This window comes from Cavia porcellus, unplaced genomic scaffold (genome assembly GCF_034190915.1).
Source record: "Cavia porcellus strain 051 isolate PalLab524CR breed Dunkin Hartley unplaced genomic scaffold, mCavPor4.1 scaffold_9, whole genome shotgun sequence".
Classification (NCBI taxonomy): domain Eukaryota; kingdom Metazoa; phylum Chordata; class Mammalia; order Rodentia; family Caviidae; genus Cavia; species Cavia porcellus.
Window position 1 is genome coordinate 67016440 of NW_026947492.1, and position 22813 is coordinate 67039252.

Genomic DNA, 22813 nt, shown 5'->3' on the forward strand with positions numbered 1-22813 from the left:
CCTTTTTTATCGGTACCAGGGACCGAACTCATGACTGCCTGTTTTCAAGGCAGGTGCTTATGCCGCTGAGCTAAATCCCCAGCCCCTGAAGAATGTCTTTAATGACTAGTTCTCTACATAATCTATTCAGTATGAAATTACTGATTAAACCACCTTTGTGAGTATCAACTATCTTCGCTTCATCAGTTGAAGTTTAATTTTGATTTTTATTTTTGCTGCTAGCTCCAGAGCATCAGAAAAAATGGCCGAATCTTCACCCTGATCTGGCCTGTCTTGATAGTGTAAACAATGGGGTGGACCAGTGGGGGTGAGAAATAGTGGAGGTAAGAGAGCAGCACCCAGCTGGCTGGATGGGGAGGCCCACTTCCAGGATCAGTGGTGGACAGTGAGACCAATGGGTGGGATGTAGAAGAGCAGCACAGTACAGATGTGAGAGACACAGGTGTTGAGGGCTCTGAGGTGCTCAGGCTTGGAGGTGATGGACAGCACTGTCTGGAGGATCAGCACACAAGAGAGGACAATGAGCATGGAGTCCAAACCCAGAGTGGAGATGACCACAAACAGGCCATAGGTGCTGTTGACCCCAGTGTCAGCACAGGCCAGCTTCATGACATCCAGGTTCAGGCAGTAGGAGTGGGACAGCAGGCAGTCCTGGCAGTAAGGCAGTTTCTTCAGCATGTCAGGGGCCGGGATGTGCAGACAAATGCTGTACACGATGGCAAAACCCAGACTGGCAATGTGGGTGCTCATGATGATGGTGGCATAGCGCAGGGGGTTGCTGATGTCCACAAACTGTCAAAGGCCATGGTCAGCAGCACAGAGGACTCCATGATGGAGAATGTATGGATGAAGAAGAGCTGGGCCAGGCACACATCCACCGCCACTTCCCTGACACCCAGCATGTAGATGGAGAGCATGCTCAGAAATGTGGAGGCAGACAGGCCCAGGCCAGGCACTGCCAGCATGAACAGGAAGTAATACATGGGCTGGTGCAGTGAGGGCTCTGAGCTCACTACCCACAGGATCAGGCTCTTCCCTAGCAGAGATGCAACATACATGGCACACAGAGGTATGGAGACGCTTACATCCTCCAGGCCTGGGAGGCCCTTGAGGAAGAAGGAGGTGCCAGTGTGGTTGGAGCAAGGCATGATGGCCCTGGGAGTCACTGTTACTTGCAGAAACACAGACCCCACCTCAGATGAGCTGCTGAGTTACAGCAATTGTAAACTATCACTTTGCAAATTACAAAGGCTTCCTAGCGGCTTCTAAAATGGTTTTCTATGTATTTTGTTGTTATTTGTTTGGATTAGGTTTTCTTTGTTTGTAATAGTGAAGATTTAATCCACAGCCTTCACATAATCTTCTGCTCTATCCTGTTCTGTTTGTTTGAAATTTTTGACAGGATTATCCTATTTGCTAAAATTCATAGTACTGAATTTGGGCTAGATTTTGTGATCCTTTTGCCTCAACTTCCCATAATTCTGAGAATACATAAATGTACCATACAAAGGTTTTATAGACTTGAATTTAACCCTGTATTCTCTAGGCTCAAAAATAATGTTTATATAAAAATGTATTTGTGTGATGATTAGAAATAATTTTATATGCAATAAACTTGGCTTAAGAGCCACAAGATGAAATTTAACCTAAAATCAGTGTTTGAAATCTAGAAAGTGATTAAAGCCATACTGTTTCAACTTTTTATTACATTAAAAAATGTAGTGCAATCTACATTCTGTTTATATGTCTAGATACTGTTTATATTTAGTACATGTTGGTTATTGGGACTAAGGATGCACTCTATCATAGTCATACAAGGATTTATATACGTTGGTCTTTCCCCCACTGTTGTTTCCAATACAGCCATTGTATCTGATCTGGGTCCACAACACAGGTATTTTCCCCTCTTAGCAATATTTTCACACTGCCTGTCTATGCTGCTTCTTGAGGTCCAGGAATGTGGCTCAGGAGCACTCTGCCAGACTGGAAAGTCTGAGGTCCTGAGTTTGATTGCCGGTACTCACAAACATAAAAAATACTGATTCTTCAATTTAGTGAATATAAAAATTTTCCAAAGGTGCATTTTTCACAATAATATAATGCAAAACAGACCGAATTCCCTTGCCATGTGAGATCACTATGTGAGCACATATATACAAGGTGTTCACATGTTCGAGACCACTACAAAGCAGCTCTGAGCAGGATTTAAAATTAACTAATTGGATTTCTATGTTTATCTGTGAGTCTGTCCTAGGTCTTGGCTCCTTGCCTGGCAATGGAAGCTGATTCATAGTAAGTGAATCTCTATGAATCACTGGTCCTGGTTGAGGCCTGTAGTGGTCTGTGAGGCCAGAGATACCTCAAAAGGAAGATAAAGCCAAAGCTGAGGACACCTGGCTGAAACACCAATTAAGTAGATAAAGACTGAAGCTGAAGGCATCTGCCTCCTACAGTCTCACTCCTACCATGAACATCATTCTGGAGATAAGATGCTTCTCCTAAATTGGCATAATTTACTACTTGGAGAAGTCTTTGAAGTGATACCCAAGGGAGGAGATGTAGGGAATCAAGTGACAGGCATTGCTGCCTCGATGTCTCTCTCTCTCCTATGGGCACTGCCTATATTAACCATAATCTTCTCCTGCTTACGTCACGTATCCAGATGTGATGGTGACCCTGTTGTATTTATCTGTTTAACCTCTTTCTGTCCCAGCTCCCGCCCTTAGCCTATAAAAGGTGTGATTATTTTCTGAATAAACCGGAAGCTTGATTGGATTATTTCGTCTTGCTTTCGTCTCTCTTTTGTCTCCCCTATGTCTTTTATTTAATCCCCATTTCCCCTCCAGGAGTTCTAAACTTGTTGATCTACAGGCTGGATCAAGTGGCGCCCAACGTGGGGCTCCTGGCACGGAGAAGTTAACGAGGGAGCCGTTCGAGAGACAGCCGGCTTAAACTAAAAGTGAAAGCAAATTAAACCAGAGACCTCGGCCGAGGAATGAGTAAACTAAATCAAGGATTAAAGCTTAAAGCAACAGGACATTAAATTAAGTACCGAGACCTGAGCAGATGACTACCCAACGTCCTGCCCGAGTCACAGTGAGTGAATGGCAACCCCATTTCCCTTCCCGGACATAGGTCAAATATTGAGCGAACATGAAGTGTTCATCAGAGGCCTTATAAAGGCATGAAAGACAAGAGAGATAAGGGTTGGAACAAAAGAATTATTGCAGTATTTTCAATTTATTCATAAGGTTTGCCCTAGAGGGTTCTATAGATACCAAGAGGTGGAATAGAGTAAGAGATGCTTTAAAAGATTATTATAGAGTTTTCGGTCCACAAAAGGTTCCTGTGACCACCTTTACATATTGGAATTTAATCTCTGAGCTGCTTGCCCAGAGGCATGCAGACCCTCAGGTTGAGGAGACAGTTACACTAGGTGAGGCTGCCTTGCACGACTCCATTTAATCTACCTCAAAACCGTCCTCAGAAATATCTGAAGCCTCTGATTTCTCAGATGCAGAGAATGATGGCCTGTTAGAGGTCCTCGTACATGGTGATCTGCCACCACTTCCACCTGTTGACATGATCAGCTTGTCCCAGGATGGCAGCCCGCCACTCCCTGTGCCTCCATGGCCAATTGGGGATTCATATAAGCCTTTAGATCCCAGCCTTTCTGATTCTCAGGAGGTCAACTAGAAACAACCAACACAACAAGCCTCTAGATATCACCCTAACCCTATTGCAGCACCAGCCGCTATTAGGCCATCCCCTGACTATGATGATGCACTCAGCATCTGCTCTCAACCTTCTAGCACATTAGTGGAATTAGAGCAAAGAAAAGCAGATCTTTTAAAACAGATACAGCTAAAAAAAGAATGCCAAAATCTTTCAATTCAATTGCAGGCCACATTGTTCCTAGTAATTCCCCTTGAAACACACCTATGTTTGTTATCCAGGAAAGGTCAGGGAGGTGGAGGCTGCTACAAGACCTTAGGGTGATAAATAAGACAATGGTCTTAATGGGGCCCCTACAGCCTGGCCTCCCTTCACCCAGTGCCATGCCTTTGGAATTTTTTAAAATTGTCATAGATCTTAAAGATTGCTTTTTCTCTATTCCTTTACACTTCATGACTTCCAAAAACTATTGGGAGACATTAATTGGCTCATACCATTTTTAAAAATAACTAAACATGATTTACAACCCCTTTATGCACTGCTTCGGGGAGACATAGATCCAACTTCCCCCCAAGAGCTTACACCTGATGCCAGGAGAGCGCTCAATAAAGTAAAAGAGGCTATTGCTCAACAAACTGTTTCCTTTACGGACTACAATGAGCCTTTACAGTTTCTCATTTTTAATACAAAGCTTTGCCCTACAACAGTGTTCTGGCAACAAGCTCCCCTCATGTGGGTCCATTTATCAGTCTCCCCCAAAAAGAACACTTTTGCCTTATTTCCAAGCTGTCTCAAACCTAATAATTCAGGGTAGAAAGCAAAAAAAAAAAAAAGTTACTTTGGCAAAAAACCAGATATTATCATTCAACCTTTTACAAAAGACCAAATAGATTGGCTACTTCAGAGTACTGAAGTGTGGCCTATTGCCTTAGCTTCCTATTCAGGGACTATTGATAATCATTACCCTCCAAATAAGCTACTTGACTTTGCTAATCGTCACTCATTTATATTCCCTAAAGTCACAGCTTCACAACCCCTTCCAGATGCCCTGGTGTTATTCACTGATGGCTCATCCTCCGGAAGGGCTGCTTATGTATCTCAAGGCAATGTTTCTACCCTCCAGGCAGACACTTCCTCTACACAATTAGCAGAGTTAGAAGCTATTCTTGCAGCCTTTGCTGCTTACTCTAACCAACCATTTAATTTGTATACTGACAGTGCTTACCTTGCCCAGTCTGTTCCATTATTAGAGACTGTTGCTACCATAAGTTATGCTTCCCCAGCTGCAAATCTGTTCAAACAATTACAATGCTTCATACGGCTTTGCCATCATAAGTTCTTTATTGGTCATCTGCGAGCTCATTCCAACCTCCCAGGGCCTCTTGCCCAAGGAAATCATTTGGCTGATGTTGCTATACGAGCACAGGTTTTTATAGCTCAGGACTCCAAGTTGTCTGAGGCCCAACAAGCCCATCAGCTACACCACCTCAATGCTCACACCCTCCGCCTTCTCTACAAAATTACCCGTGAGCAAGCCAGACAAATTGTAAAAAATTGCCCATCTTGTGCTATCCACTTACCTGTTCAACACCTAGGAGTCAACCCTAGAGGCTTAATTCCTAATGCCTTATGGCAAATGGATGTTACCCATTTCAATGAGTTTGGCAATCTAAAATATGTACATGTCATTATTGACACATATAGTGGCTTCTTTTTGCCACTCTCCAGACTGGAAAAGCTGCTAAACACATTATAGCCCATATGCTGTCAGCCTTCTCAGTTCTGGGATGTTCTCAACAGCTTAAGACCGATAATGGCCCTGGCTATACCAGTACCTCCTTTGCTCAATTTTGCAAGAGCCTTAATATCCTCCACACTACAGGTATACCTTATAATCCTCAGGGACAAGGCATTGTTAAACGTGCGCATCATTCTCTTAAATTCACTATAGATAAAATAAAAAGGGAGACATGGTACCCCACCCAGGGGTCCCCTAGAAATGTCCTTTCACATGCTCTTTTTATTTTAAATTTTCTGACCCTGGATGCTTCAGGCTGCTCCGCAGCATCTCGGTTTTGACATACTCAGACTCAAACACGGTTTGCGTCTGTTTTATGGAGAGACCCACTAACCAATGTGTGGAATGGCCCTGATCCAGTCCTTATCTGGGGACGAGGTTCAGTGTGTGTTTACTCTCAACAAGATAGAGAAGCTAGATGGCTACCTGGATGCCTCGTAAAGCAAATAGACAGTTCTTCAAAGACCCCATGTAATGCCCAGGAATAATGTTATTTCCTGAGGCACAATCCCCTGTGTTCTCTTACAGGTGACACATCTCCCTGGAGCCTTATGCTGCTTAGTCAGCCTTCTTGAGCCACACCACACCCATGGTGGATTTTGACCCCTGCCAAACAGACTACAACTGCTGACAGCCATGCACAAAACCCCATGACTGTGGAAGAGGCTCTTCTCGGTCTGGAGGAACATACACCAATCAAATAGACTGCATCCAGTGTTATGCAAGGCATGCTCCAAGACACAGGAAAATGACTTCATACAGAGACACCAACAAATGACTGTCAACCCCTTCTCCTCGATTTGGGGGGGGTTCCCTTACCTAATGCCCCTTTTGGGTCCCCTAGCTGACCTACTGTTTCTCATTTCTGTGAGTTCTTGTATTTTTCAGAGGATTATGCTGTTCATTAATAACCGGATAGACGCATTTATGGCAAAGCCCATTCAGATACACTATCATCAGCTGGAGATGGCAGATCAACAAACCTACCGGGAAGAAATTCCCACAGTGGCCCATATGATGATGCGGCCTAACTGCCCTGGGGCAATGGACAGGCAGTCAGAGACGGGCAACTAAGACATGCATATTAATTCCAATGGCCACCTAAGACAGGCACAGGACCAACTGCTGTTCTGCAAGCCCATGACGGGTAAGGCCTGGTTGGGTTCATGCAATGAGGTCCTTGACCTAAGACAGACGCTGTCCTCACAGGGCCTGCCATACTCTTAATTAAATAATATAAAAAGGGAGGAGATGTAGGGAGCCAAGTGACAGGCATTGCTGCCTCGATGTCTCTCTCTCTCCTATGGGCACTGCCTACATTAACCATAATCCTCTCCTGCTTACGTCACGTATCCAGATGTGATGGTGACCCTGTTGTATTCAGCTGTTTAACCTCTTTCTGTCCCAGCTCCCGCCCTTAGCCTATAAAAGGTGTGATTATTTTCTGAATAAACCGGAAGCTTGATTGGATTATTTCGTCTTGCTTTCGTCTCTCTTTTGTCTCCCCTATGTCTTTTATTTAATCCCCATTTCCCCTCCAGGAGTTCTAAACTTGTTGATCTACAGGCTGGATCAGAAGTCCAGAGAAGTGTTTGTCTTAGCCCTCAGAGTCTTGAACTTGGTTAAAAGGTTTTGATCCTCCTGAGCCTTAAAATCATACCACTTGCCTCATTTATCAAAGCCTTCACCATACATTCCTTTGGGAGACTGGGATCTAGGTCAGGTTCTGGTATTCAGATATACAATTTAAAATGCCATGCTATGACAAAACTAATTTATGTTTTATCCAAAAGTCACCAGGGATTTAGCTAGTGGCATAAGCACCTGCCTGGCAAATTCAAGGTAGTGAGTTTGATCTCCAGTACCAAACAAACAAATATAATTCACTCTCTTATTAGCTATGTGTGTGATACATTATTAAATTGTTTCACAACTCAAAAGTTATTGGACAGATACCTTAAAGCTTATATGTAATTACCCAATGTTATAAGCAACAAGGACACAAAATGTATAAATACCCCTTATATTCCAATGGCATGTGAATCATTTGCAAACTAATTCTCATCTGAGCATAGAGCCTTTGTTTTCTATACATTTTGTGCTTTGAACTTCCAGCACTGTTTTACTTCTTATTGTCTCAACTGAATTTAATTCATTGTTTTTCTATATTTTGAAAATACATTAAAAGTTAAGTCAGTCTAGAATCTTTCCCCCTTTTCTTGTGGCCATAAACAAAATCTAGAGATTTTTGGATTTTTTTTTCATAAATGAAAGTATGAATGAGCAACAGTCAGCATAACAATTTAAATTTGAGAGATCTTTTTCATATATTCAGAATTTGGTGTTTATTTTTTGTCTGTGCTTTTTAACTCAGTGTCTTTCTTAAACAAAACCGATTTTCTTTTAGCTTTTTCCTCCTATTTGTATTAGGATACATAATTAGGTATTCATCTCCCTTTGAAAAATAAGATCTTATAATAAATTATGTGCTTTTTCTTCTTCGGGTAAAAAGATACAAGTGCAACTCATTACATTTTTATTACATTTAAAATGTTTTATCAAGCCTTTTTAATATGGATCATTTTTAAAACATTTTAAGCTGCTGAAAGATCTATTTTTCCATACTAAGAAACTTTATATGTTATAATTTAAGTCAATAGCTTCATCAATTAGATTGAACAAGGAAGATTCAGGACTCAGAGTAATGCTTGCTGATTTCATGTTTTGCCTTCTGGCTAATGACACTGCAGCTGAAGACAAACATGGTCTGATAATGAACAGACTCTAGATGACAACAAAATGTACTTTTACTTCAAACAAAGTAACCTTGTAGTCCCTTCTGGGTTTCCTGCTTAAATCTAACTTACCACCTCCAATTTAGATGCTTACAAATTTGTTCAATAATGAACTTGTTCTGTTAACAGTTTTACATGCATAATTGAAAGATTATACTAAGGAAAATATAACAGTCTATGTTATTTGACATACAGGAAGAAAATAAAGCAGTGTAGAAAGAGAAATGAACATTACACTAGATTGAAAGTTAGGGAATAATTCTCTGGGGAAGGGATGCTTGGGTTAAGAAAACACCAGCAACAAAATAAATACAGTCACTTAAGAACTGTGTCTCACTTGACAGGGTGGAGGTCAACACCCTACAGTGCTAAATACTGGCTGTAAATATTTGAACCCTGGACTAGTAACGTAGTTGAACATGGTAACTTCCACCAAAGAAAATTCATTAGATCTCTTTCAATCCCTGATAAATCAGGATTTCTTAAGTGGAAGCCTAATGTTTAGTATTTCAACAATTGCTCAGGGACAGTTTAACGCACACCAAAGTCTGATAGCCATACTATGCATCATTAAGTGTAATTTTGCTCTGCAAACATCTCCCTGCAGTACTATTGAAGTCCTGTGGAAACAAGAACATTTGGAAAATGTGCAAGTTATCAGCTGAAAGGAATGCCGACTCAACACAAAGTGCTGGGATGACTGCAACAAATATGCTCAGACATAAACAGAGTCTTTGCCTGGCATTCTCTAAAAGATTTTATCATAGCATTACACCTCATAAGTCATGTAACATAATGATACATAAGCTTATTATGGTTTTTCTGATGACTTTTGTGAAAGTATCTAATTGTTAATGATGTAACCTGTATGGCTGCTAAACTTTCCTGTTGCAAGCAGATCAAGTTGTTAGACCCCTTCTTCAGAAAGCTTTGTGTATTTCTTGCCACTATGAAATGAGACAAAGAAATGTCTGAGAACACTGCCCAGGAGAAACTGGCTTTTGAGTGAAGGATAGAAATGCTCTCTGCCCCTGAATTCTCCAAGATGCAGTCACCCTGCACTGTTTTCTTATCAAAGAAACTTACACATCTGTCATTAATAAATTTAAAGTTCTCTTGATTCACTACATGTCTATGATGAATGTTAAGCCAAACACCCATAGTGTAAACTGAGTCAGATTCCTGAGTTTACTTCACTTAGCCATTGAAGAATGATCTTTGAATAATTTATTTCAAATGATTGCATGAGTGTGTATGTGGGGGTTGCTGTTTTTTTTTTTTTACCATTGTTTTAACTTTTAAATATATGAGTCAACTGAAGTGATATAATGATTAGAAACAGAAAAACATTTTTGAAAATTCAGGACATCTAATTATATCTTCAACCCAGAAACAGAGTAAGAAGACAGCGATTGGAGAAAACTTACACTTAAGCTTGAGTTATTTGTCCAAATGTATTAAGAACTGTGAGTTGGGTTCCCGTTTTGGGAAACTGCTTCTTTTGCAAGCTCGTAGATTTGTATCAGCTGTAGATCTGACCATCATAAAGCAGAGAAGGAAGAAGCCATGACAAATCTAATGTTCATTTTCTTCTCAATCACAACAGAATTCACCACAGCAAAAGTAAGAGTTAATATTTTCCGTGACAGTAAGTAAAGAATAAAAAGAATATGAATTTCATATTCACATAGGAGTTTTCCTCTCACATTCTGTACATATTTACACATATGATTCCATGCAAATTTGTTTCCCACATCTACAAATAAATTAGTTAATTATACAAAGTACTATATAAGATAATTGACATACATATAATCATTGATAAAATAAATTGGTAAAAAAGAATTCCTAGCATTTTGAGAATTTTTAGAAAGTGAGTGCTAATGCTGATATTTATCTATCTTTTAAGTTTCCCTGTGTACTTACCATGAAATATGTAAGAAACCTTCAGACAGATGATTATTCAAAGATTTACAAAGAGTTGCAGTTAATCTTGATCACCTGTAGTCTATGGCTCAGATAACCTTTCTTTAACTTTCCATTTTTAAGAAGGAACAGAACTTGCACTGTGTCAATTCAGCAGCTCCCCATGTCACTCTGTTCCTTACACTGTTCCACTGTTCTCTCATGAGGGACATTGAATAAGTCCTCCTAGAGATTCAGGAGAATACATGTGAGACAAGAGGAATTTGCTAGTGAGTTACTCATCTGTCTCCTATTAGATTTGTTTTATGACAGCACTTTTGCAGCATTCTTCAAAAAAGTCTTCTGTCAGGTCACTGGTGGTACCTGGAGATAGTCACCTTTCTCTTTAATGTAGAAGTTTTACTTTTAAACACATAGATGTGTTGAGTGAAGAGATTTAGTAACAAACAATGCTTTATTTTATGGTCATAAGTCAAATACTTTAGCACTGTTCTTAAGTGATCCCTAGGAAAAATTCTGACTACTTTCTTTTCTAAGCCACGAATTATTATTGACTCATCCACAGCAGGACAAGAACACTGCACATCCCTGCTCTGGCTTAGGACTCCAGTGACAGACAGTCTCCAGTCACCAGTGAAGGCCAGTTTTCAGCACATGAACCAGTGCTGAAATTCCATTCCCTGAAGACACCAGGAGCACCATTGGCTTCATTGCAGAACTGACGTTAACCGTGTCACTGCTGAACACATCCTGCAGTAGCCAAAGAGATGCTGTTGTCATTGGGAATCTCTTGACTCTGAGAAAATCTTTTTATGTTCCTATTTCCCTGACAGCGTTGTTTAAAAAGTAATTGGCAAGTTTGAGAGTTCTAGCTTCAGCTTCAAAAAGACCCAAAATGAAAGTATTTCCTACAGTTTATAACTATATGAGGTGCATGAGATCTTGAACCAATTTTTGCTGTTTCTCTAACAGTCACTGTGTCACATAATATTTCTTTAATGTTCACTAATGTTATTTAGCCTATGAAATAGCTTTTCCTCATCTGAAATTTGAACAGTTAAATAAACTAATTGTTGTGAGAAAATACACACAGTGAAATGCTAGTCAGCCGTAAAATATCCTTTCACTTGAGACAATAGTGATGAAATTACAGGTCATTCTGTCAAGTAAAGTAAACTAGCACAGAAACACAAGTGCTACATGGATCTCACTCAGATGGAACCATAATAAAACCAATTGACTTCACAGAAGGTGAGAGTAGAAAAGTGAGTTCCAGAGGCTGGGAAGAGCAGTAGTGAGGATGGAATGGCAGAATGGTGATGTACAGGGACACATTTAAAACTCTATGAAAGCAAGATATTCTGGTGTGTCCTTGTCCTTTGAGATGAGTATACATAGCAGTAATGTACTTAGAGATAAAGAAAAAGGAAGAATTTTGAAAGCCGTTGCCATGTCACAATGATAAATATTTAAGAAAATAAATTATGCTTAATCTAGTATAAATATTATAGAATGTGCTCCTCTTAGAAACATAATGTAGTAGCTCATTAATAAATAAAACAGGTTTTTTTTTTTTTTTTTTTGGTAGTGGAGAATGTTTGGGACAGGATTTTGCTGTGTAGTTCAGACTGATCTCAAACTCATTATGTGGCTCAGTTCATCACCATGAGCTTGTGGTGATTCCCTGCCCTGGCTTCAGGAGTGCCCGGATTACAGATGTGCATAACCGTACTCAGCTTAATAGGTAGAATTTTAAAGTTTTATGTACTAGTGATCATAGCATTAATAGAAGGACCTAACATAATGGTTAATGTTCAAGTAACTAGCTATTAATAATGGTTAACTAGTGATTATCATTTCATAATGCTTTGAATATATAATATCACTATATGGGTAAATTTTATAATTTCTTTAAACAAACACTTAAATTTATTACTATTATGAATTTCACAGAGGTACGACAGAGAAACGTTTGTTGCATCATAAATAATAAAAATTCAATAAGATCTGCATGTTTCCAACTTTGAGAACATAGCTCTCTCATTAAGAGAAATCTCAAAATTAACCACAGAATTTAAAGGGCAACAACTTACAATACTTTCAAAAATGTTTAGCAAACATTTTCTGTTTCAAAGTATAAATATAAAACAAAAGAGAAAGCTCAGTTTCAGTCACAGAAATACTTTGACAACTCCATAACTATGAATCTAAGAAAGGAGAGAAGCCTCAAAATATTTCTACCTCAACATTTATATTGTAAAGCAGTAATAGATACCTAACATGTTCTATCAGATGGGGGACTCTAACCCTGAGAAAATGTGACTGTGTCGCACACTGAGAAACAGTATGAGGTGTAATTCCTCATATTAAAGGAAACAGAAAGTCAACTCAGTATTTATCTGGGATTCTTTCTGGCAAATTTTACAAGCTCAGACAGAAACTCTGATGCACACCAACTGGAAGAAGTATTCCTCTTAGTGGAAGGAGAGGATAGAGATTTGACTTCAAATAGGATGAGATGATGCACCTCTGTGTCGGAAGAAGTTGTCAGAGAGAGGAGCTTTACAAATTCTTTTAGGTGGCCATTTGAGTTGTTTACTAAATACTAACCTGCATATTCACAGTGCACATTCCAGAAACTTCAACAGAGGTCCTCACTGGAGGAAGCAATCAGCTATTTCAGTGCATATTGTAGTAAGATGATGGAGTTTGAACAAAGTAGGGAGAAAAATTTCCTTGAATGATTAAAAATTAATTTGCATTCCCCAATTGGACAGAAGGATACTCCACAATGCTTTTTAATATAAGACCTAAAATTACACTGCATTACCAAATGCCATCTAGACATCCGAAATTGCTCAAGTAGCTTTGAAAGTGGGGTCCAAACACTTCATTTACTTTTTCTTTCTTTTTTTTAACCAAATCTGAAAGGGGAATTCAATATGTAATGGTTATACATATTCCTTGTATGAAGTTGGTATGAACACTATAAATGTGTGGATGAAGTGACCTGTACTTTGTATATGAATTGGTAAAAGCAGTATAGATTAATGATTGTGAAACTGCTGGCATGTTGGCACACAGTTGTACATTCCAGTACTCAGAAGGCTGAGTCAGGAAGAGAGCTGGGAGTTCGAGACCAACTTGGGCTATGCAATGAGTTCAAGACCAGGCTGAACTTCATTAAAAGAACTTGCATCAAAAAAAAAAAAAAAAAAAAAAAGGACGGAAAAAAAAAAAGAATTGTGAAACTAAATGATAAATTGACAAGAAAATAAACTGTCAAAAGAAAATAAACTGTAAAAAAAAAAAAAAAAAGGATTCGAAATTCCTACTGCCAAGGAAAGAACTCATAAGTAAATACTAATATTGTTAAAACCTTAAGGAAAATTCAAACAAAATTAACATCCAATTTGCAATGTCTAACTGGTAAGCTTTTTCTTTAATGAAGAAAAGTAGAGAGAAAATTAATACAAGTTTTAAAGTTGTTATATAAATTTTTTCAAACTGAAATAAAATGATGTCAGTTTTAAATTTTTGCCTATGTTAAAGAACATAAAGTATTGCATGAGGCAAACTGTGATGATAAATACATTTTTATTTAGTTACATTTGCATGCAATTCATGGTATATTCATAAGGTGAGCTACGGTGTTCAAAAATAAAACAGTCACACATATGGACCATTCAGTCCAGCTGAGTAAAAGAAATAATACTAAAAACAAAAAAGCAATTCAGCATATTTATTTATTTATTTATTTATTTATTTATTTATTTATTTTTAACTTTTAATCAGTACCAGGGATCGAACTCACGACTGCCTGCTTGCAAGGCAGGTGCTTATGCCACTGAGCTAAATCCCCAGCCCCCAATTCAGCATGTTTATTTAAATTTCTAGGGAGACATAAATTAAACTACATTAACAGAATATTCTCTAAGGATAAGCAGAAAAGGTATCAAGAGAAAGTAGAAAGGTATCAAGAAAAAATTATCAAGAGAAGATAAGAGAGCTCAAAGAAACATATGGTGCTGATGGATAAACTCATTATCTTGTCCTTAGTGATAAAATCATAGCTATGTTCATATGTAAAATTTATGAAATTGTACCTGATAAATAGGTGTAGTATTATAAAGCTGTTTAAATAAAATATTAGTAACATAAACATGCTTGAGATAGTTGATCATGGAGGATAAAATGACCCAAAAAGTGTGGCACAAGGGTAATCAAGGGTATCATCAATGCACGGACACTAGAACTATAGCACATAGACCTAGAACATTTATATATGTGGGAGGCTGAGGGGCATCAGAGGAGGAAGATACGGGAAATTGCTGACTGATTTAAAGCATGATGCAACAGTTAGGTCCCAGAAACAGGAAAATATCATGAAACACTGTAACTATTTTTTGCCGCTGAATGCAAAATCTAAGCAGAATATGTTGAAAGATAAAGTCAGTTCAAGGATATCTGTATTCATGTGCAAAATTATTTCCTCTTTTTAGTCTCCAGTTTAAAGTTATCATTTCAACGATGTCTATTAAATCACAACCATTAAGTGAATGCGTCCTCCTTTGTTCTTATGGTATAATTTTCTGTCCACCAGCAAAGAACTTATGAAATACTAGAATACTACATATTTATATGATATTTCTGTAATATTTTCAACTTTTCACACTGGATATTTTTTCTTTTTATTTTGAGTGGAAAATGACACAATATAGTTCGATAAAAATATATTCAATGAATGATTACATAGATGGACAATCAAATTTTGGCAATGTATGTCTTTCCTTCATAATATTTTTCAATAAGAATGTGACACAAATGATTAGCACTTAAGTGACTTACTTGACCAATAGGCAGTTATATTTTTATTAGAGCAACTATAGCAGAGAAGTGAACTGAAAATTCTTTCCAGAAAAAAATACCCTGAGACATGAAGAAACTAATATCTCCAGCCAGGACTTTTCTATGTGGTCCTACTCAGTTTTAATTAAAAATGGCCTTCTAATGTATCTGCTAATTTTTCTTCCCTAATTATCGCAGGAAAATTTACTCCATAAGAGTGCATGGAGCCCATTTTTGAAGAGATGTAGCATGACTTTTTGGTTTATGATTTCACAGAAATGTCCACAGATCTAGTGGGGAAGTAAATAGCAATGATTTCAGTTTATTTAGAGAGATAAAAAAAAACACTGACTTTTACACGTTCATGCTATGAAATTTAAGGAAATGTCTAGCGCCATAATTTTTGAGATACTATATTGAGGTTATTAATATCTTTAATATTGAAATATGCTTAAAAGTCTTGAAATAGTTTGTTCAATTAACACTCCAGCAAAATCAGATTAACAGCTATATAAATTACATAAAAAGCATATTTTTATGAAAAATATCAAATTTTATGAAAGCAGTATGAAATGAAAATCTTGATTTTAATTTTGTTAGATTTAAGGGATTTCACTAGAAAAGATCTGAAATATCAAATGTTGGTCTTATAATTTGTCTGCATTTAGCTATCTGGTATTATCTGGAAAGGTTCTTTCCTTTAGTACAACTAAGTCTTTCAAGAATGAGATTGACTTTTTGAAGTAAGACATATAGCTTTCCACAATATAGTCACAGTTATGATCATTGGAGAAACACCATGATACATTTTAGGCAGATTTCAAATAACTAATTGACTTATGGATCACCTCCTGATACTTTCCAAGACTTGATACTTTCATCAGCTATCAGGCCTTTCTCTAGGATTGAGAAATCACCAAAAATATTTTATACCTGTGACTCATCACTTTTTGGGGTGGAGCATCCTTACAATGCGGACTCGAATCTCTTTGGTTTTGAATACTGTAGACTATTGGGTTGAGCATTGGAAGCATAAGAAACTGCATGTAGGAAAGAAACATGTATATTTGAGCTGGTAATTTCTTTGTACCAAAGCGATGGATCATGGACAGGCTAACCAGAGGGGTATAAAACAGAAGTATAGCACAGATATGGGAAATACAAGTGTTGAAAGATTTGAGCCTGTCTGCATCGGAAGCAATGTTCAGCACTGTCTTTAAGATCAGCACATAGCCAGCAGAATTAGGACAGCGTCCATTCCCAGGGTGGACAGCATGGCAAAGAGTCCTAAGCTACTGTTGACCAGAGTGCTTGAACGGGACAGCCTTAGAACATCAGGATGGACACAGTATGAGTGACACAGAGCACTTACAGGTGGGAACTGCAGTCTGCCGAGGAGCACAGGCAGGGGTAGATGAAGGACAGCACTACGGGTCACAACAGTGAGACCAATGGCCCTCATGTGCTTGGTGGTGAGAATGGTGGCATAGCGCAAAGGCTCCTGTACAGCCACGCAGTGGTCAAAGCCATGGCCAACAGAACAGCTGACTCGATGACTGAGAAGGTGTGGATGAAGAAGAGTTGCATGAAGCACGTTGCAGCTCCTATCTTCCTCTGGCCCAGGAGATAGACAGCTACCATCGAAGGCAGTGTAGAGGCTGAGAGTCCCAGGTCAGCCATGGACAGCATGGAGAGGAAGAGGTACATAGTGTGTGGAGGCTGGGCACAGTCTTGACAATGTGCATTATGGTGATGTTGCCCAGCACAGAGAGGATGTAGATGGCACAGATAGGAATAGCTGTCCAACAGTGAGCCTTCTCCAAGCCAGGGAGGTCCATCAATATGAAGAAAAACCTGCTCGCGTTGCTGTTTTCAGGGATTGCCATAACTCTGGGAAGGGATTTGTAAATAAAGCCAGAAGCCACATTAGCACAGCATCGCCTTCTTGCTTACTAAGGAACATTCCCCCTTTTTTATTTTATTCAAGGACTTATTATCAAATCCTTGATAGATGTTTTGGCCCAGATTTCTAACTCCTAACTAGATTTTAAGCTTATAGCAAGAATAAAAACTATTAATAAAAACTAGTTTGCTTAAAATAGTAGACATATACTAGATATCTTCGTATAAAGTACACTATGTAAAACATGCAGAGAAACTCCATTGTATCATATATAATTACTTTATCCTGGAAAAATCATGCACTGAATATATTTGAATCATGGCACACATATTCTCTAGGTCACCTCTCGACACTTCTAGTGTTTAGGAAGCTAAATACACATCACATACCTATTCTTCATTTTTCTATACTGTAACTCTACGTACAAATAAACTTGTAAATATTTCGTACACTGTTAATCTAAATGTTTCACTTTATTTTGTTCATCAATGACATTACTGTATTTTGTGAATCTTTCTGTGAATACACACTTCAAAATCTTCATTCCAACCTGAGCATGGTGGTGCTTGGGATTACTTGGGAGACTGAGACTGGAGAATCGCCCTGAGTTCGAGGCCATCTAGGTTTTTTAGTCTGTTCAAGGCCAACATGAACTGGATAGTGAGACCCCATCTGAGAAAACAAAATGAAACAAAACTCTTCTTTGTCCTTCTGAGAGTACATAGACTATTATAGCTTAGATGTGCTAATATTTAGTTAAAATATTCCTTGCATCTGATTCTGATCAGGGGAAGAATCCTAGAAAATATGATAAAAACATTCAAGATTTTCTTTATTTTGATATAAATCATAAAGATTATGCTTGTTCCCTCACTAATTCATTTACAATTATTGATTAGAGTATCTGATCTACATTAACATGGGTGACTTTTTTTGTTTTGTTTTGTTTTGTTTTATTGGTCCTGGGAATCAAACTCAAGAGTGCCGCTTGCCAGGCAGGCACTTATACTACTGAGCTAAATCCCCAACTCCAACATAGGTGACAATTACAGAAGTGAGTAGAGTGATTAATTTAAGTGTTACATGTTATCTGGAAAAAGAGAAAACAAAACTAAGAATAATTTCAAAAGCTGCATGGACATTTCCCCCTTTATTTGAATTTTGCTGGATTAGATAGAAAAGATTTAGAAAACTCCTTTCCCATTTGTGAGACATACTCTGCCTGGTCTTAGTGTGCTTGTATGTTGTATGTGGATGTGCTCAAATCTGAACTCATCTGCTACTTGATTTCTTCTCGATGTCCTGTTTGTATTTTCAAAATCTAAACCCCTTGTTTTCAGTAAATGCTTATGCTCAGCATTGTGGTGAACTTCAAAATGCGAGCTGTAAGTATGAATAGTATTTGCGTTCAACAGTTCAAATATAATAAAACTTATTCCTTTCTATGTGGTTCTTACCTATTTTGAGTCAAAAATATTAAGAACAATATAACAGAAGAAAAAAAATCATCCCTTAAAACCCTGTGATTCCTCTTTATTCTGCATTCAGTAATTAATTCAAAGCCTCTTTGGTCGTGATTTTAAATTCAGATTCAATTTAAGAAAATCGTTTTTCATCTCACCTGGTCTCTGAAGCAACATTGTTGCTAGAGTCCTGCAGAACTGTTTCTTTTTTGTGTTGAGGACCAGGAGTGCCTGTGACCTGATCTGAAGCATCTTCTGATTAGGGTGACTCTCCCCTTGGGAACAGAAATCTTTGGATCTGAGAGTTTTTTACTCCCTAGGAATCCTACAAAGTTGACTCAAGTACTGATTGATTTTGCCTTAGATGAAGTGTAAACAAAACCAATGAACACAGATGGTTATCAGGATTTGCAGGAGCTCAATTATACTCATGCTCAGTTAAGAGTTTACTCTATACATTATAGGATCCCTTACATTTTATGTAACACCACTGAAGAAGTCAGAAAAGTGAATTTCACTGAATGATCCTCACTGAAATGTAGTAGTATTTTAATTCATGCATGATTAATGTATAAAATCTTATTCACTGTATATAGAAAGTGCTTCAGTATTCTGAAGTGGTGAAGTAAATCTGATTTTCTGCCTTAATCCTTTATTCTACTAAGATGCCACATACTTTACAAAAACATGTTGGTTTGAAGACGTTTTTGGACATGAAATTATATGTCATGAGGGATGTCTTTTTAAAAATTTCACTACCAAAGTTAAAGACATTGAAAATGTTGCTCAAAATTCAAGAAAAAACATATAGAAGTAAACTTACATATATAAGTAAGCACAAGTAAAATGTGAAATATAAGTATTAGTCTCTATGACAATATTGCAATTTTGATACTGCACTACAGTTTTGCAAAATATTACCATGGAGAAAAATTGATAAATTATGTGTAATGTCTCCTTGCACTATTTATTACATTTGCATTTGAACCTAAAATTGTCATAATAAAAATTAAAATATAATACCATAACTTCATTATAACTTATATTAATGCAACATGAGATAAGAAAAATTTTCTTCTGTGAATTTATTTCAATGGATAAGAACCAGTTATACCAACACCAGGAATCATATGAATATAAATATCAAAATAACATTGTATCATTCAGAGTTTACTAGAGAAACAGATACAACACAAGACATACAAATATATACAAAATTATAAGACTGATTTAAGATGATCAGTCACAGAGTTGGATGAGGAAGTATGCAGAGGGTGTCTGGAAGCTGAATGCTGGATGTTGAAGGGTCCAGCCCAAGGTTTACAGCTAACTGCAGTGTCCTGTGCAAGTCCATATCAGAAGATGGATGGGACTGGGATGGAACATTGAAGTGTCTGTGGTGGAAGGTAAAGGAGTCTCCACCAGAAGGCTGAAGAGTCCTGGGTTGAAGCCAAACAGTCTGCACCAGAAGCCAGAAGACCAGGTCCACACTGAAGGGGAAGACTGGAGCTCCTCCAAAGAACCAGCAATCAGTCTTTCCTAATTTCCCTTTTACTGTATGCAGGCTACAACCCTCGGATGGGTATAGCACTCACACCATCTCTATAACCTCTGCTTATACAGGCTGAGGATGTGACAAAATTAGAGGACCTGAATCCCTGCTAAATTCACTTATGACATTCTCAAATTGACACAATATATCAAGCATTATAAACTTTATCTATAATTATTTATTTACAATAGTAAGGAAAATAAAAAGTATTCTTATTTTGTTTATATGGAATAAAGTCCCAGAGAAAGAATTTTCATTTCTATGGAGCTATTTTTGGAATTAAATTGTAGGAGCTCCTTACATATTTTGAACATTAATTATGTACCAGAGGTATGATTTGTAAATTAGTCTTCCTTTTTGGTGTGTGTTTTTAACATTTTTTGTTTATTTCATTTGTTACACAGTTATATTTGACATGATTTTTAATTTATATCTTGCAGTTTATGCTTTTAGCGTTATACTCAATAAATTGTTTCCAAGGTCATTGTCACAAGCTCAGTACAATTTGCTTTTATAAGATGAAATTAAACATTTGTAATGACACTTTTTTCCCTAAGTAAGATTCTTACAGATTTTGGTAAACATTACTCAATACTTTTATTTTCACATCAGGGTAGATATTTGCATAGAGTAATGAAGATTCTGAATTCCTTTTAATAACATACTTAGAAATATTGGTATGGAAACATCTTAGTTGAAATTTGAAATGATTCTCATTTCAGTCAAATAAGAAGTGCTATCAACAATCTAAGGACAACTTTAGGAACTCAAGGTTTGCAATGACATTTAGGGAAAATTAGTGTAGTTCTTAGTGTTTACAAATATCCACACTAGTTTTAAAAGAAAGTTCATTATATACATAAGAAGTGGGATGCTTCCGGAATCAAAAGAAAATAGAAATACGTTAAAAATACATATCCATGGTTAGATGGATAGATAGATAGATAGATAGATAGATAGATAGATAGATAGACTATTCTGAGATTTCTACTTTCTTTTATTGTTAAGTTATTTGAGAGAGGGTCTCACTATATACTTCAGCCAGGCCTTGAACTCAGTCCATGGATCCTACGGAGTTGGATTCATAGTGATCCTCCTGCTTTAGCCTCCTTAGTGCTAGAATTACAAGCATACACTACCTTGATCAGTTCATCTGAGATTGCTTATGACAATATGCAACAAATCAAATTTAAAAGGTTTATATAATAAAGTAATGCTTTCCTTACAATCCTGTAAGTAATCAGATCACACCTAAAAAATGATTTAGACATTTGAAAATTTTATATAAAAGAAGCTCATATTCTTTCGTGTTCAGGTAAGAAACTGCATTGTCTCTTTCTCACCTCTAAAGGTTATCAATTCTAGCTATATTCATAACCTTGTTTTGTTATGGACATTTGTATACTGTTGGCAACATGTAAGCATGCTAATTATGTCTTACTCTGCACTGTTTCAGATTACTTTTCATTAAAACCTAGGGAAAGTAAAAATAGTTAAGGATATCATATTGTAATTGTGCATGCACACATGTTGTTTGTAGCAGCACAACCCATAAGAGTTAGACCAAGGAACTGTCCTATATGCCAATCACCTGAAAAATGGATAACGAAAAAGTAAAATACATACAAGATGGAAATGTTCTCAGCCACGAAAGGGACAAATTTGAATCACTATAGAAAAATGAATGTACCTTGTGTTCATAATGCTAAATGTAACGCATCAGACCCAGAAAGTGATAGATAACATACTTTATCCTATATGAGAAACCCAAGGTATAAACAATTACAAAAGTAAAATAAAATAGTAAAATAGTTAAAAAGTAAAATAACTGAGTAAATTAAAACAGTGAAATAGATGATAGAGAAGAGATTATGTGAATTTGCAAAGCAGATCTAGGAGTGGGGAGAGACAGAAGGAGAGGAGATGCAAACGTGAAAGGAAAAAGATGAAACATGAAGCTGTTCCCCAAAAGAAACATGTTCACTGCACATCGCAAACAAATACTAGTCATTTTATTTAAAAAAAAATCATGGAAAGAAACAGCTGTTTTTTATTTCAAATCATCTTGACATATGTTTATTTTATATTCATCAATATTTTCTCAACAGTCCCTGTAAAACTATTCCCTCTGTACTGACTGCTGCGAGCAGCTTCCCATACGTCTCATCGGAAATGCACAAAAAACACGGATCAGGTGCTATTTTTAGGTCTTTATGGGTTTGTGATTTTAAAAATATTTTCATTCCAAACAATTTTTCACAATTCCTTTTCATGAGGTTTCTATCTGAGAGTCAGCATTGAAAATGAATCAAATAATCCTTGATGGGGAAAGGAAAGCATGGCAGACTCAGTGTCCATGACTACAGACAGCAGTGATGGTGATGAACAGAAAGGTGACAAAGTTGATGAGTAAGGAGAACCTGAAATCCTTGTCAAATTTTCAGTCTGAATTCTCTGTTTTCACTGTCCTGTGTCACAGTGTGAGCCAGGGAAATGATTTTAATCTTTCTTTTTATTTCAAATTTTTGACTATTTACCCTAGAACTTATAGAAAGACAAGTGATACATGGAGTATCAATTAACAGTGGCAAAATAATTTTTGTTAAAAAGATACTCTGATTTGCTTGCCAATAAAAATATTGTTAGTTAGAAAACAAAAGCTTGAAGAAAATACAAGTTAATATAGTGAAAAGAGTGATTTGCTTTTGTTACATAGCAAAATAAAATTATGGCAAATAGGGACTATTTATATCTTTTGATGTTACATAGATTGGTTAAAACAGATTTTTTTCAGAATAAGTGACATATTTTAAACAGTATAACATTATAATGCATTCAAACAAATATACATTT

General features: G+C 37.1%; 2 pseudogenes; both read right to left on the reverse strand.

The window, feature by feature from the left end:
- Positions 1–218: 218 nt before the first annotated feature.
- Positions 219–1148, reverse strand: LOC100735166 (olfactory receptor 51G2-like; annotated as a pseudogene).
- Positions 1149–15985: 14837 nt separating this feature from the next.
- Positions 15986–16928, reverse strand: LOC106026622 (olfactory receptor 51G1-like; annotated as a pseudogene).
- Between the last annotated feature and the right edge of the window lie 5885 nt (positions 16929–22813).